The sequence below is a fragment of the Balearica regulorum genome, chromosome 1 (genome assembly GCF_011004875.1).
Source record: "Balearica regulorum gibbericeps isolate bBalReg1 chromosome 1, bBalReg1.pri, whole genome shotgun sequence".
In the NCBI taxonomy this organism is placed as follows: domain Eukaryota; kingdom Metazoa; phylum Chordata; class Aves; order Gruiformes; family Gruidae; genus Balearica; species Balearica regulorum.
This window is the reverse complement of record NC_046184.1, coordinates 66,058,844-66,075,267: the sequence shown is the minus strand read 5'-3', so window position 1 is coordinate 66,075,267 and position 16,424 is coordinate 66,058,844. Positions and strand designations below refer to the sequence as shown.

Genomic DNA, 16,424 nt, shown 5'->3' with positions numbered 1-16,424 from the left:
GATAAATAACATAGATTAGAACAAGAGCTAAGAATGAGAACAAGAATGTTATTTTTTCCAATTGAGTTGTTCAAGGTTGAAGCCTTTATCCCAGCTGTCTGATTTTGAATTCTGGATGGTGCTGACACTGAAGAGAAGGAGGAAACCACTCTGCTTTCAGACTAGCCCTATAAGAACACATGTGAAAGCTGAAACTTTCCTTGCCAGTGCAGGTATATGAACATCTTAGTGGTTTGAAGGAAATTCCTTGGAGAGTCCAAGGAACTGCTATGTGAAATTAAAGCAGATACAAAATGCTAGTATGAAAGACCTCTGTGGAGACTGGTGAGCATCGACACAATTCTCTGGCCAGTAATTGATGCCCCCGGCAGCAGCAGCCACCCCTCCACCTATGTTTTCCTCCTCTTTCTTCACTGGGTCCCTGGCTCCTTTGCCTGCCTTTATTCTCAAGTAGATGTGGACATAATCAAATTCAACTACACCCATATTGTGGGATCTAATTCTCAAAAGAAGGTAACATTTCCTGTAAACCACAATTGTCTCTATCTCCATTGAATTTCAAATCACCTGGAGACCTTGAAATTACAAGAATTTCCCAGAAGGATGACTTAATTGGATTAATTGTGAAGTTACTTATTAGTGGCAATTTGTCTTTTGTGTCCCACCAGCAAGATTGCCAAGCTGACTGCACAACTGACACATCACAACCGGAGTGGTTACTAAGTTTTCACTTCATACTTAAGTTTACACCTAGTATTTGATTCATAGTCTTCTGGCAGAGAAGAATCTCATTCCGCTGCAAAGTATCATTATTAAATATAACTAAATTTAAAATTCTGCTTTGATTTATGCCAGCATTTATTATTACAGCTATGCAGTACAAAGAATTCCTTATCTCCTCTCCTCCCAACAAAGTGAGGTTATACGAGCATTAGCCACGAGGTGGCAATGCAAGAGCTTGATATGCTAAATTCTGGTGGCATTTGTAGCATTCAAGCAGGTTAGGCTTTGGAGTATTAGCTAAGTAAATGCATTTGCAGTATTAGTGCAGAGTTTGACTCTGCCAGTGTGTAATATGTGCTCCGCATCTGCATAATTGACTTCATGCAAAATCCAAGGAAGACTAAGCTGATTTTCTGGATCAATAACTTATGCCTTTTATGTCGCTAATGATTGATCTCTTTATTTAAGTGGCTTAGTAGTCAATGAAGGATGTTATGCTAGGAACTCAGCTGTGTTCTTAAAAGCAAAATATCTTAGGAAAGGGGATGCTCTGATGACATACTGCTGTCCCACTGTGAGTCTTCTGGCTTTAACTCCTGACCTCCCTTGAGGTCCAAAGGGACCTGGACACCTCGTACGTGTGGATCTCCCAGAGAGGTGATTGCTTCACTGCCTCAAACGCCTGCTTCTGCCACCCAGGTTTTTCATTCACTCTTCTGACATGGCTGATGCTTGTTTCCTGCATCATAAGAGCATTCAACAGTGAATCAAAAGTGGTGTCAGGTGGAAACAGTTAATTTCCAGCCTTTTTCATCCTTTCTTCTAATTAAAAGTATTTGTGTCATTTGCAGGCATAGGGAAAGTTGTATTATCTCTCTTTTCTACACTTACCTTCAAGGACACCCACTGTAATAGAGAAAGTATTTTAACATATTTTCTATTTCAGTGTTAACTTCTTTCAGAAGTCAAAGCTACAGCTTTTCAGAAGGTGGGTTGTTTTTTTTCCTTATTCAAATAAGGCAGACTAAAAAAATTCTAGCCTAAGAAATGAATTGTGGACTTGGCAGATATCTCATGTCACTATATTCACTGCAGTATTTATTTGCACCTGGGGAAGTTATTATGGATGTGCATTTTGTTATTTTGGACAAATATGATAACAGCCTGATGCTATCTTCTCTTGGCATGGCACCAGTTTTCCTCTGAGCACTTTATGGGAAATCTTATTTTCAATCAGATGATACATTGTGAAAAGTCAGTGTGTTGCATCTTTCAAATACATGCAAGTTTGTGGTTTAGCAAATGGATAGCAACGTAAAGGAGAGGAACACAGTGGGAAGCCTTGAAGAAGCTCACATCTCAAAAGTTATTTTCTATCATCAGAAGGATTTGAGATTAAATTCTGCCTGTGAGTCGGGTGTTCAGACTGAACTGAACTGGTCTGCTGTGGGTGCATGTGCTGAGCCTGCCATGTATTTCGGATAACCTGGAGCTACTCCTGCAAGCCCATCCATGGCCTGTGTTGGTTCAAATGCTTTGCTGGGCCGGGGCGTCGGCACATGCATGCCCTTGCCCTCTCAGAATTCAGGTTTCACAATTTCTAAGGCTTGAAGGTAACAGCTGGCTGATGTGCTCTCTGCATAATACTGACCACGGGATTTAACAGTTAACTCAAATGGGGACCTGTATTTGGCAGGGGCACGTACTTTTGAAAGGCACCTGGGCTGCAGTGTATCTCTAACCCTATCTGTTAACGTCAAGCTGCCTGCTTAGACAGTTGATAAACAAACTTTGTCTTCAGAGCTGATAACAGCAGATTTCTTCAGGGAAAATGTGCCTCAAGCCTCTTCTGTTTCTGGAGATTGTTTGCGTGCACGTATCAGCTCTCTTGTTTACACACTGCACAGCCTGCAGCTACACAAACCTCAGGCTGTGCTCCTCACAGGTTACATAAAATAAGCTCTGAGAGGCTGGCTGGTGTTTGAAAAAATGAAAGTGAGTTTTGGGACATGGTGTTTGAGGAACTGGGTGGCTGGAGCTCTTCCCTTACAGCTTTCTCTAGTTACATTCACCAGCTCATGGGTGAGGTGTTAAATATAAACCCCGATGGGAGCCATTTCTCAGAGATCATGTGTAATTGGTTGTACCAGCAAAAGGCTAACTCAACTCAGTGTCGGTTGGAATTGATAAGATAGCCTTTCTATCCACCTAAATTGTTCTATAGTGTCAAATGAAGGAGATAATTTCCTGCTTTTATTAATCCATGGCTTTTGGACGTTACCCTGACAGCTGCTATTATAGAGAATAGCCTGTATGTAAGCCTGCGAAGGGAGAATTAATAAGGGAAGAGAGGAGCAGAGTATGACTGCTAGCCTGAAAGTACAGTGCTAAGGAGAGAGACTACACGCGATATACTTCCAGAAAAATAAAAGCCATTCTTGGAAATGCCCAATGTTCTGTATTGTAAATTCTCCTCTGTGAATGAGCATTTTACTGCTTTCTATAGCAGCCACTTTTTTCTTCTGTAAAGTTTGCTGCTCATTAGCGTGGGTAGGATATGAAAAAGGCAGAGAAGAGGCAAGGACCTAAGCAATCGGAGGCAGTCATAGAAAGCTTTACTGAAATATTTCTGCTTATCTTGCCAGGAAGAACCCTGAAAATCTTCCTGAACTGTACCAAGGTGTTTTAGTGGGGCTTGGCATGGGGCTTTGGGCAGTGGCAATGAAGTGCTTTCCAGGCTCTATTTGGAGCAGCAAACTTAATTCTAGCCGTGTTCCTCCAGTCTTCTATCTGTTCTGCATTTGTTGAGCTGGGAATCAGCTTTCAATGAAGTCAGCAGATATGTTTCAATTGACCTTAAATAGCAACATCCGAAAAAATCCTGCTAGAACTTAGCTTGTGTTTATCTAATATCAGAAAATGTCATGCTGCTTCGACTCGATGCATTAAGAAATTCAGTGAGCTGGGGTGAAAATGTCTTCTTTAAGATATAGTATAGATGATAAAATATTCCTTACTCCCTCCAACCTCCTTTTCCCTTCTTTGCTTTTACAGCTCAAGATGTGGTTTTGAAACTCTAAGCAAACTAGAGTTTTCAAACTGAGTGAACTTTAACTATCAATAGCATGTCTCCTTAGTTCCATGAGACACCTGGAATGTTTTGTAGCACTTGGCATTTGTACGTAACACGATGATGCTGTGTCCTCTCTTACTATGTAGTTTGTTTTGCTTGTGCGCGTCTTGACATGGATATGGAACATTTGTTGTATTGCACATTTCTGTTTCTGATTTAAGGTATTTAAGTATACAGATTTAAACCAAAGAGCAGGAACCTGGTGACTGCTTGAGCAAGTGATGAAATATGATGTTTCCTGATGTAGACAACAGCGTCAGCTTTCATTCCAGGTTGGCAGTTATTTTCTTTATAATGCATCACATATATAAATAGCTGTCTTTGATGTTCACAGATGATTAATTTGATGGGTTTGTAGTCTGAAAGCTAATAACTTGCATTCCTGCTCTGCTCCTGGAAGGGAGACGCTTGCCCTTTCTTCCCAGGAATTGCTAGTTAATGCACTCTGTTCAAGCTATTCATACCCTGTGTATTGCTACGTGATAAGGGGAAATTATAGAGTGGGATTCTACCTGAAATCTTTAGACCTGAGGGAATTCCCCCAACATGTCACAGACCTCTCCACATACATGATAAGGGAAGCTGCAAATACTGATAAAAGGTAGAGAAAAATGTTCATTTTTCGCAATGGAGGGGAATTAACAACTAGAATTCCTTATGGATTTACATTAAGCTCAGTGTTGTTTGATATACCCATAAACAATGTGGAAAAGTAGGTGGATAGTGAGTGGTTGATGATGATGAGATGGTATCAGCTCCCAAAGACATTTCAAGATGCTCCTATCTAATCACATTTAGAGATTTGCTATGTATCGAGGTGCTATTGTATCTAATCTGGCTTGTCAGACATCATAGAGACACCGGAATGAGGGCTGAATGGAATTCAGGAGGAGGAGAAACCTTAAAATTAATGTTTCTGCTAGATTTGTAAGAAAAAGTCTTTGTTTCAAAAGCAGGATCCACTAAGAGGAAAACCACTTGTACCTTCTGTCACTAGAAATGCTTTGTTACAAGGCCCAGTTACAAACAGCGAAAATAAAGGTGGCTTGTGCCTAAATGTATTTATAGCTCAAATGCAAAGCGAAGCAGTAGTTGCTACAGTCACAGAAAATCAAGACACTATGGGAAATGATGGACAGTCACAATCTAAATTGCAATCTAAATGATGGAAAATATATTTAGGCTAATGAATGTACATGTATCTTTGCAGTTCCATATTTTTGGAGAGACATGCCAGCCTTTTTACAATAATAGTCCAAGAAATGGCTGAGGTTTCTGCACAATGCAAAATTGTGTACAGACGCAATGTCTAACTGCTAGTATCAGCTGAGGCTTAAGAAGGGCTTTTAAATTCCTGTTGCACATCTGTGTGTTTATGTCAGATAGCTCAAGCATGGGAAAACTGATACCAGTGAAATTTTTTTGTCTATCCTCCCAGTAAAATGAGTCCTATGTAATGAATAGGCTTGCAGTAGCATGTAAGCGTCCACCACAAAAGAAAATGGCAAAAGGTATGAACCGGAGACATCTTAAACCCCACCCTTGAGGGATTTACGTACCATGTGGGAGGACAGTGTATCTGTCATCAGATGGCACAGCTAGGTCTGTTCTCTCCTGGAGATCAGCCCCTCCACTGGGTCTTTCTTTCTATGTGCAAGTGTCAGAGTCACCAGCTGTCTCCCTTCTACCTAAAAATCTGTTAACTACAGCTCTCACCTAGGATTTGGATATGAGGCTCAAGTTGCTCAGATGAGGTATCAAACAGATATTTGGAGAGTTTGGTAACACTGGGCTTGTGGATGAACCTAGGGGAAGTGTGGGCAGCGTGTTGTGTTGTGCTCTGCTCACGTAAAGCGAGGTCTGGGAGCCTCCTGGTGTGACGGGTGGAGGGATGCCTAGCCCTTCTCTCCTGTGTTAGGCACTGTGACTTTTAGTGTGGTCTTTTTTGGGGTTTTTTTGGTCGGTTTTTTTGTTTGTTTGGTTTTTTTTTTTTGTTTGTTTTGTTTTTTTTTTTTTTTAAATGTTTCTAGAGCTGTCAGGGAAGATCTTCACGTGTTGGAAATTTCACTGGTAAAAGACCATGGTGCAGCCAGAGGCCTTTGGCATGGCCAGGGCAGGCAGCAACTGAGCAGTAGATTTGCAGAAATAAAACTAAGACCCATGTAGGTAGGTGGCACTCAGGAGTTAAGGCCTCACAGCAGGTAATTCTGTGTGAGTCCTGCTTTTAGGAGCACCCCTGGTCCCTGAGGGCACTGCCAGCCCTCGCTGCCCTGCCCAGCCTCCCCACCCTAACTGGGGTCCAGGGCCCCATTTCGGCTCGGCCCTGGGCACCCATCCTGGCTGCGTTACAGGGGTGCCCCTGCCCAGCCCTGTCTCCAGCCCCATCTCCTTTGGCTCCTGATGGGACACCCCAGTCCTGGCTCACCCGTCCATGGACCCTGTGGGGCTGAGCCCCTTGATGAGGCCTGTCAGGTAGGGGTTGGCCTCAGCCCCCTGCTTGTCCCCCCTCCTGGGGAAGCCTTCCATGCGGCTCCCCAAAGTGCCAGGCAGCCTGAATGTGGCATTATGGGGTGTGCGTAAGAAAGGCAGGTCCATCAGCAAAACGCAGGATGCATAGGGATGCTGGGTGTCTCAGAAGGGTGCATTTTATTTTCTGGGTTCCCTGATAAATACATACCTTCTTCTGCAGCTTTTGGTATGAGCCTGTTCCTAGATCTGTCTCCTAGCCCCTAAGCTACGGCTATTTCCTGCCTGCCTGAAGCTAACCGCAAGGTCAGCTTCATCGCAGCTGGAGTTATTAACACTGCAAGGACACTTCAGCACTTCTACGTGGTACTGGTAAAAATCGATAGCCCAGAACCATGATGTTTTTAAGAGGCAGTGAGGTTTTCTGGCTATGAGCTGCAGTGAGTGTCTGGGTGAAGCATCTGTCAGCCCAGAATCCTTGTTTTAGCTGTGAAGTTATGATGTTGTCCAGACCAAGTCAGCAGAGACTGAAGAGCGGTCAGAAATACCAGTTTCACCATGACGATTCAATCCAAGCCATAACGCCTCCCATCAACGTGAGGAGCAAACTCCTGGAGGCAATAGCCGCTAAAGAGCATTAGGTCAGCCTAATGCTTGCTCTCATTATCAGCTGAAAGTATGGTTGTGGTCCCACATGTCCCCAGAGCTGTAAAGTGGTGGAGTTTGGCCCATGATTTACCTTCCCTTTGCCAATCCAGCACTACGCAGCAGCTGCAGGTTGGGAGATGTCTGTAGAAATTGAAGGTGCTTAGTCACAATTTGGGTAATGAAGACTTAAAGATTTCCTTAACCTGTTGAAACACATTATTGGAATGGACGCTCCTCCTTATTTCTGTAGAACCCCAGTGACATGAAAACCAGGCAAACAATGGCCCTGTATATCCCTGTCTGCAGTTACTTAATTATCCTTGTGAGTAAGGAGAGTGAGGGTTCCTTAGTGCAATGTGTACCTTAGCATTATGGTCTACTATAGGGCATTGTTAGCTGTTTACATTGCTTAACTTTAATGCTAAACAAGACAAGCTGTTCCAGAGCCCAGGATAACTCCTGACTGCCAAATAGAAAGGAAGAAGTCCAGGTGCAGCTGTGTAAGCACTTTAATTTTTTGTGTGTGTGAACCTCAAATAACCCTGAAGGAATTCATTATTCAGTCTCTATCATGAGCACATAAACAACCATGTTTTCTATAAATAGCAATTTCATTAACAGTGGTAGGTAAGGCAGCCTCTTGCATGTGTGGCTTTCGTACTGTGGTTACGCACAACCGGTGGATCATTTCTAACATTTATTCGCAATAACCATGATTATTCTGTAACCTTTTAGGTTATATCTGTACATATATATTGAAAGTTTTTTTCAAAAAACCCCTGTATATAAAAATGAATATACACACCTACACATACATATATGTAAATACAACACTGTAGCCCTTTTAAAACACACTGAAGCTCATGTGAGGAGGGAAGAGCAAAGCACAGGGAGGTTAACCCCACTGTTGGAGACTTTCCCAGCTGGCTAAAGCTAATGCAGCTGGCTCTTTGCTATCTGTCTTCCAAAGAATTGGATTATGGCGTGCTGACACTTGTTTGGTCAAATGCATTTGAGGAAAAAAAAAGAAGAGCATAGGTAACTTCAGAAGCCAACTTTTTAAAAAAACAAACCAAAAAACCCCAGAAGGGCAGTGCCTGCACCCAGCACGGGCAGCTTTGGCAGCTGCTAAGATGGTCCTCCAAGTGCCACTGAAACCTCAGTAATCCAGAGCAACTGCTCGTTACCTCCAAAATATGTTGAGATAGTTACTAAGGACTGACAAATGTTGCAAGTCCACCTTTCCACTTACTGTGCCTAGTTGCTTTTGGTTCTTTGGAGCTCTCCACCCCCTATCTCCAGTCACAACAGCTTCCAAAAAGCCCTCTGCTCTTGCCCTCTCTTCCCAACCGCAAGAGATAGAGATGTTCAGAGCCAAGTGCCCTCCATAAAGTATTGTTTCAGCTTAAGCTGATGACAGGTCCTGGGAACAAACAAAATTGGAACTGGGGAATGGGAAGAGTGCAGAACAGTTAAGTCAGGTGGGGGGAAAAAAACAGCTGGGGAAAAGATACTTCAGAGAAACTCTTTTTACCTGAGAGATATAAGAATGATGGTCTTTGTCCAACCAGGATCTCTTCAGCCTTTTGTCACAACTGATTTTTCCTTTCTGTGGCTACTGTCCTGTCGTAAAAAACATTGAAATCCAAAGAGGGACCTTTCAGTTCACTGCAGTCCCTTGCCTGGCTGCCTAGGTCAGGTAACATTTGTGTCTCAGCATAAATAAAGATCCCCCCTGCTTTCTTGGAGCCAAATTTCAGTGTTGATTTGAATGACAGATAGTAAAGCAGAATCAAAGAGTATGCTGATAAATGATCACAATAAAAAGGATTTAAATCCAGCCATTCAAAGGTAAATGGCAAATCCATTAAATGAAATCAGAATTATTAGACTATAAATCAGTTACAGAGCCTTCAGTGACACATCAGCTCAAGATACCATGCAGCGACTGGGACAAAGTACGTACTTAGAAAGGTAGGCAGACATTAGCCAAGAATAGTGACTGTTCGCCGTCTGCTACATGATATAGACATTTTATCATAGTGACATTTACACTTCATCTATTTTGTTTGAAGCAGATAAGTCACCGTATTTTGCAGGCGGTATTGTTTTCATAAGACTACACTTTAACAGTTAAAAGCCTTTTTGCTCATTTGTATTCCACTCGCTCTTTCCAGTTTACAAAGAGGTTTCCATGTCAGTGTTTTCCCTTCAGATTATTTATTATTTTTGTTTGCTGCCTGGTACACAGTAGCATGGTCATTGTATCTAAAGGATCATGACAACTATGTGCAAAGACTGGGGGGGGAAGTCAACTTGCCAGTCAGCAGTACTTTGGGATGGAAAAAGACTTAGGGTGTGGAGAGTTTTGCAGGAGAAATGAAGATGTCATTTCACCTGGCTAGCCATAACACGCGAAAAGCAGCGGCAGTAAAGATCCAGGACCCCTGGAGAGTGCCCACGCTCCTTGTGGGCACGCAGGGGATGATTGTAGCCCAAGCAGTTGCCGCTGGGTCATCTGAGACCCCTCAGGGCTTGCTGGAGCCTCCTGCAGCTGGGTGGGTGGATGTGGCCACGCTAATCATCCCCACCATGGTGGCCCCTATGGTCCTGTTGAGGGGGTGGGTGGTGGGCTCCAGCCTGCCCTTGCTGTCCTTCTGTTCTGTTGCTCCTGCCATCTGGATCTGCAGCTGGGGGGTAAGAGGGGTGCTGCTCCAGGGCTGGGGTCCCAGGAGGATGGGTTCCATTTTTGGCCGAGGCAAAGCTTCAACCTGTCTTTGGGAATACCATGTGCTGCAGAAACAGAGGGCTGAGTGCATTTTTTTATGTTTTTTTTCCTTTTTTTTTTTTTCACCCCCTCCCTTAATAGTGCAGTTATAAAAGGAATTAATTAAGCTTTGGCATGTATAATTTCCACTGTGTTTATAATGGGTTTTCTTTGTGCTGAGCAGCTTGATTTTTTTTTTTTTTTTTTGTTTGGTTGTTTAATATTACCTGATCTGTTGCACTGTGATGGATGATTAATCTTTACCATTTGTTTTATTAAGCAGTTCCTACAAAGTATGAATTCAAAGTCTGCACTTCCCATTCTCCCTTGGTGTGATGCCTGGGCACATGTTGCATTTCATTTCTAATTACATGCGTTAGGATGAATTATGTGCTATTACTCAAAATAAATTGCTCTTTGATGTAAGTTCAGCATATGAATGGCCAGTTATAATTATACCAAGCTGAAATAGAATTTAGTGCTATTATGCCTAGTCCAAAATAATTCTCTCTGTTTTATAATAGAATCAAATCAGCAATTTTCCATTGTTTATCAGTTCAATGTGGCCATTGTGAATGAATTTTTTTCCTTCGTAGATTTGAGCTAAAAATTCAAGTGGTATGTGAATGGCATTGACAGAGGCAGAGGAAAGGTGATCCTTTCTAGTTTGCTGTCTCCGATTTCCATATCCCTTCAAAGGGAGCAGCCACTGGCTGACTCACTGCACTGTCCCTCAGTTCATTGCTCTTTCGTGCAGACACTGAGTTCCCAATATTTGTGCTGGTATTTAACATAGGAAGACACCACTTCAGTGTCTTAGCTGCTCTGTGGAGTAACATAAAACAGAGTTGTATACAGTTTGGGGTAGGGGGAAAAAGGGAGGACACACACTCTCTTTTCAGTCATTTAAAAATCCTGTGGAAGTTCCTGGAGTTGTTTTTGGTGATAAATACCGATCCTCTGCCACACTGGAATGCACAGACAGTGCTCCGCTGGGGTAAATCAGGCATCTGCTTTTAACACAAACATAGGACTTTTTAAATTAAAGGACTAAACACATTCCTGGTGTCAGACCTTAACTTGAAAGGGTTGGTTATTTTGGTTAATCTGTAGCTAGCACACATATTGTGCTGGATGGAATTTGTTATCAGACATAGTTACAGGCAGGTCCAAGGCTGTAGGGAGTCATGAGGCTCTTCAGCGTTTGCAGTTCTGCTGTTAGGCTGCCTGTTTTACAAGAGCATGTGTATGTTTGCTCCATTTTGGTTTTAATTATTGGTGGTATATATGCTTCAGGAGTGAAATATGTTTTGTCAGGGGAAATCTGAAAGTGCTTTCTCAGGAGAAAAATAATTAGAAAGGTTAATGCAATCCACTCTGTAAAAGACTTTAAACTCATTTGCTTGGAGATGTGAAGCAGATGCTTTGTTCACAAAACTATATTAAATTAGCCTTGGGGGGGTCCCATTACTGTTTCTCAAGTACAGCAAAAATGGCAAATTAAATATATATCAATTTTAAACACTGAAGATAAAGTCTGCTTCCAAATGTGTACAGTGCCCCATGCAAAACACAGTCATTTTACTGCGTGCTTTGTTTCACACAGACCTTAGGAGAGTGAAAATTGGAATTGTAGCTTTTCTATATTAAAACGATATATCTCCTTGGATAAGCTGCGTAGGAATGTGATTTTAACAGGATGGCAGAGTCAATACTGAAAGCCCTGACCTGCAAGTCAGTTCCTTGTAACAAATGGAGGCCAACTTTGGGAATAATTCCCTACTGACGTAAACAGACAGAGTCAATGAGTTGTCCCTGGCCAAGAAGGGCTTGCTCATTTTTTGCAGAGGTTTTTGGGACAGCTTGTATGTGCATACAGAATTGTAAAGGGCCTCATCCGGCTCTTTTTGGGCTTTTGAATGACCTGTTCTAGTCCAGGAGAAGGTGAAGTGTGCTGGGAGTCTGGCCCAGCAGCAATTGCTCTCTTGTTTGATATTGCCAGGGCAGTAAACCAGCTTCTAACAAGTTTGCTTTGGCACAGCGATAGTAACACTCACCTGACGCAAATCACACCCATGACTCTCACCCAACACCTGCTTGTGGCTATCTGGTTAAAATTTTGGCTGTGGTTCCAACACACAGACTTCCTTGCAGGATGTTATAACCCAGATGTATCAACCAGAAGAAGTAAAGGCTAGCCCTTAGTGGAAAAAACTTTTTTATTAAATATTTCAAAGCTATATAAATCTGTTGTTGGGCTGCGTATAAAACCAGCCTTAATCTCCCATCAGATTTAGAAACACTGGTTGTGCAGATCGTGTTTCCTCCTGTAATCCAGAAAGAAAACAGATTTTACAGCACAAAAAAACATGTTCAGGTATTGGTGTGAGCATGCCCCAAATATGTTGTGACCCCACGATGTCAGTGCTAACGTGGGATGAATTGCTGGAGTGAGAGATGCACAAAAATGATTAAAATGGGAAAATTTGAGTTCTGTGAATTTCCTCCCTTTGAGGTTAGTAGTTCCATCTGTCACTTCAGTTCCAATAGGTTTGTTATCTCTGTAAACAATTTTTCACTACTGAAGACATAGCTATCCCTCTGCTGGGATTAAGGCAGAAATTTGCAAGGAACAGAGGTAACTTTGGGGCTAAGATAAGAGAATCTGTTTCTCAAGAAAGCACTCGAGAGGAATTAATGCTGCTCAATGTGTTTCTTGAGCCAAGATCTCATATGTTTTCTCAGGCTGATGGGACAGCAGTATAAAACTTCTGCGTTTTATTCCCTTGTTCTATACACTCAAATTTATTACTTCCCCTTTGTCTGGCTAAACGCAAAGATATATGATATAGGAAAAGCTACTTGGCATAAATACAGAAATGCAGTTCAGTCTGAGGCACATAGAGAACAACTGCTGAGGCACATTTCTTAATGTAATGTGAAGTTTTCATGTTATCATTTCACTTCTTCCCAGGTCATCTGTTCAGGTGACCTTGATGAGTAATATTCTTCAAGCACAATAAATGCATTCCCTTCAGGTATGCTTGTGAAGGGCCTGGCCTCAAGCTCTCCTTTCACAGTTGTGAAGTGCTAATAAGGAAGCTGCCCAGTAGCCTTCCATCGTTTCTTGCTTGTGTGTTTTTTTGTTTGGTTGACTGTCTCTTTTTTACAGCATTTCTGGCATCTGAAATGTGATTTATTTATCTTTTGTCTCTATCCAGCTGAAGACATTACAACACTTCTGGGTAACGATGCCCTTCCCAGTAGTTCTCTGGCTACCCCTTTCCATGGTTTGAGCCCAAGAAAACCTGCCACAGCTTGGAAAAGAGGAAATCCCATATCACCAGCTTCCATCCTCCTCTCGCCCTTCTCCAAGTTTTACCCCCATGAGAAACGGGAATCCTCCTTTACAAACTTGGTGTGGGGTACCTAGCCATGGTCTGCCTGGCTAAGGGGCCTTTTGCCAAAGTCATGCTGGCTCTAGTTCTTTCTTTCCTTTTTGTCTGGCATTTTACTCTCCTCTGAATCAAAGTTTACATACAATTTACAACCCAGCCAGGTTGTCTTCGTTTGAGCTAAAAGGCACCCTCCAGCAAAGAGGCCCATTGGCTTCAGCTAACTCACCTACAGTATATGAACCTGGAATTGCCATCTCCCTGGTCCTGTAGTGCTCCTCGTCATCCCACTTTTATTTCCCAATCTCTCCAATCCCCCACTCTTTTTTACCCCGCAACCCCTGGCCAAAGTGACTCTTACAGAACAGCTACGAGGCACTAAAATCATGCTTTTAAAAGCCTAGTTGCTTCTATGTGGGAGGGAGTTTGTAGTTAAACTGCTTTTATTTCCTCAGCAGTAATATTGCAAGTTGAATAAAGTGCCAGGGTCAAAAGTGTCTTTTTCTGGCTTAATTCCTTTCTCTCCTCATTTGTACATGTTTGTTTTGTAGGAAATAGGAGACTGTTCTGACAGCAGCAGCTCTGGCCCCAACAACTTTTTTTCTCATTCCCCACAAAGTGTCAAATGCTCAATACCATCTAAAAGGATTGTCAAACTGTCACAGAGGAGTTTCACCTATCAAAGGTGTTGTATAATGAAAAGTAATAACAGCGTTTACCCTGTTAGGCTGAGTGCATCTTCTCCTTTTCTATTTTTTTAATGGTAGTTTTCACATTTGGAACAGGGGCATTTGCACATGAAACTGCAGATAATAGTTTTTAGCTTTTGATTGGGAAACACTGATTTTATTGTCATAATTCTTGTTGTTTTACTTGGACTCCTTCTTATCAGAATCAGAGGCCCTATGAGATCCCAAAACAATACTCCTGCTTTGTTATGTGGCTGCCTGTCAGGTTTTATATCCTAGATATATTTTAAGTTACATCCATACCCTAAATGCCTTTAATAGTTTGATTCTGTTATGTCAAAGCTACTAACCTTGATGTCAAAACGTTTTTTGGGTCCAGCTCATATTCATTAAGACTGCCTTGTGTGGCTACGTGTCGTCTTGCAAAATTCCTGGAAAAGTGATGAATATGTTGGCAACTAGGAAAGCACACACCAGTCCACCCTACTGAAGAAACTAGGACGGGTTCAAGGAAGGGTGGGGTTAGTGGTACTTTGTTAACCAAAGAATTGCATGAGAAGCAAGCTGTTACCTCTGGAAATTTGCTGTTCAGCAGCACAGGAATTCTGTGATTAGTTGTTCTGGGCAAATTTCTTCCAGCAGTGATGTGTTACACCTTCACGAGAAAAGCTCACTGGAACAGGACCTGGGCTGCCTGGTCCCTCCTGCCAATGCTCTGGAAGCATTCAGTCTTGTTTTGTTTTGTTACCTTGGGCCTAAATATTTACAGCACCATCTGTGAAAGAGAGATTGGCCAGACCTATCACGCTGTATCGTGGAGGGGCGTGCTGGTATGCACTCTGTTGGCTTCTAGGGTACATGAGCAGCAGAGGTTTAACTGCGGCTCTCCCACCCCGGGGTGTGTTACTGCTGAGGTCACTGGAGACTTCTGGGCACCTCCGGTCCTTTTTATATTTTTGTGGCCTCCCCTTCCTTTTGCTTTTGGTAATTAAAAAAAAAAAAAAAAAAAAAGAAAAGCTAGAAGTAGGAAAATATTTTGTTCAGTCCCAAATAGAACTTTTTTTTTTTCCCCCCCCAAAAATGAGATGTTTTTTCTTTTCTTGTAAATCTTAATTGAAACCTTTTTCATGGTTTCTGAAATGGTGGTTTCTTACCTGACACGATTGAGATTTGGGTTATAAGATATATTTGGGTTCCCTTCTAGGGCAAATGGGTTAATATTATTGGGGATCTGCTCTGCAGCAGCAGTGTGGGAGTGCATGCCCAGCAAGTATGGAAAATTATGCAGGGTTGAGTAGAGTTGGGGGTACAGAACTGCCAGTACTAAAACCAGTAGATAAGAGCAGAGGGGCACTGCTCTTCCCCCTCCACCTGGCACGCTGCGGGGGGGTGCTGCAGCCCAGGCTCGCGAGGCTGGCTGGGGGTGCCTCTGGTGTCCCCCTCCCTCGAGCGCCTGCCACGCGCAGCGTTGGTCTGCGGGCGATCCTGTGTCTCAGGAGAGCAGGGCAGCCCTTGGGGCTGTGCCTCCTCCGCATCGTGACTCCTGGGGAGACGGGGCGCAGCAGAGCAGAAGGCCTCGGTGCCGTCCTCTTTCCTCTTGTGCACTCTCAGTCCCTGCACCCGGCGCTGCTGCAGCCACGCTGCTGCTGTTGTAGCCGCCATGATAGGTAAGATGGCAAGAAGCGCAAGGCCCCAGCGGTGAGGCTGGTTCCTTTCATCAATGACTCTACTAAAAATTATTGCCCCTCCTGATAAGCCCCAAGCCTGCCAGGTGTGGCGGTGGAAACAGTGCTAGGTGAGTCACCACACACTCCATGGTGGCACTTCCAGACGGAGGTCAACACCTTCTCCTCCCCGCTGCGCTGGGCTGGCTTCAAGCAAACCCTGTGGGCTGGTCCCAGCAGCAATGAAGGGCTGTGCCAGGCATGGGCTGGGGCTGGCGGGAGGGGGGGTAATGCTCTCCTCCTGCTGCAGGGGATTTCCCTCACAGCTGTGAATTCACAGGGCTGTGGTGATTTCTCATACATAAGCTGTGGCTGCAGTAAAGCAGGGGAGAGACCTTCAGTAGAAATTACATGTGAAAAAACAGAGTAATCCCATTTAAACTGAAGCCGAGGATGGGTGCGGCTTTCCTGTCTAGAGTTCAGCTGGCCAGCTGTAAATGAAATAGCTTCAACAGCCTTTTACTCCTGCGAGTAATCAGATATCGCTCGTCAAGCGTAGATAGGCAGTGCTTCACAGTGCTAAATCCCAGCTGTAGACAAAGGACTCAGGGGAGCGAAACCGTGCTAGGCAATCCTGGGTGCGTACGGCGCAGAGCTAGCATGTCAATGTGGCCCCACCCGAGCTTTTAACTCCTCTGCGCTCAGGCAGCCACGGAGCAGGGAGAGCGCCTTCTGGAGCAGCAGTGTTTGGAGACCTGCACCCCTGTTGCCATCCCACATCTGGAATGGCTGAAATCTGCACAGCTGGGGCAGGCTCCCCTTGGGTGCTTTTTCTGTTTTCTTCCTCTAAGGCTTGTTCAAGAAGAGTGAGGGGGCACCAGGGAAGCGCAGTAGCACTAGTTAGTGATATTTTGGTCACCAGAATTGCAGATTTTCTCT

At 43.5% G+C, this 16,424-nt stretch overlaps 1 long non-coding RNA gene across 1 annotated transcript; it reads right to left on the bottom strand.

Moving 5' to 3' along the window:
* Positions 1 to 9,309: 9,309 nt before the first annotated feature.
* LOC142600067 (uncharacterized) lies at positions 9,310 to 14,522 on the bottom strand. The gene is made up of 3 exons (XR_012833530.1): positions 14,393 to 14,522; positions 14,172 to 14,252; positions 9,310 to 9,763 (listed from the first exon to the last, which is right to left on the bottom strand). It is a non-coding gene; the product is annotated as an uncharacterized LOC142600067 (long non-coding RNA).
* Between the last annotated feature and the right edge of the window lie 1,902 nt (positions 14,523 to 16,424).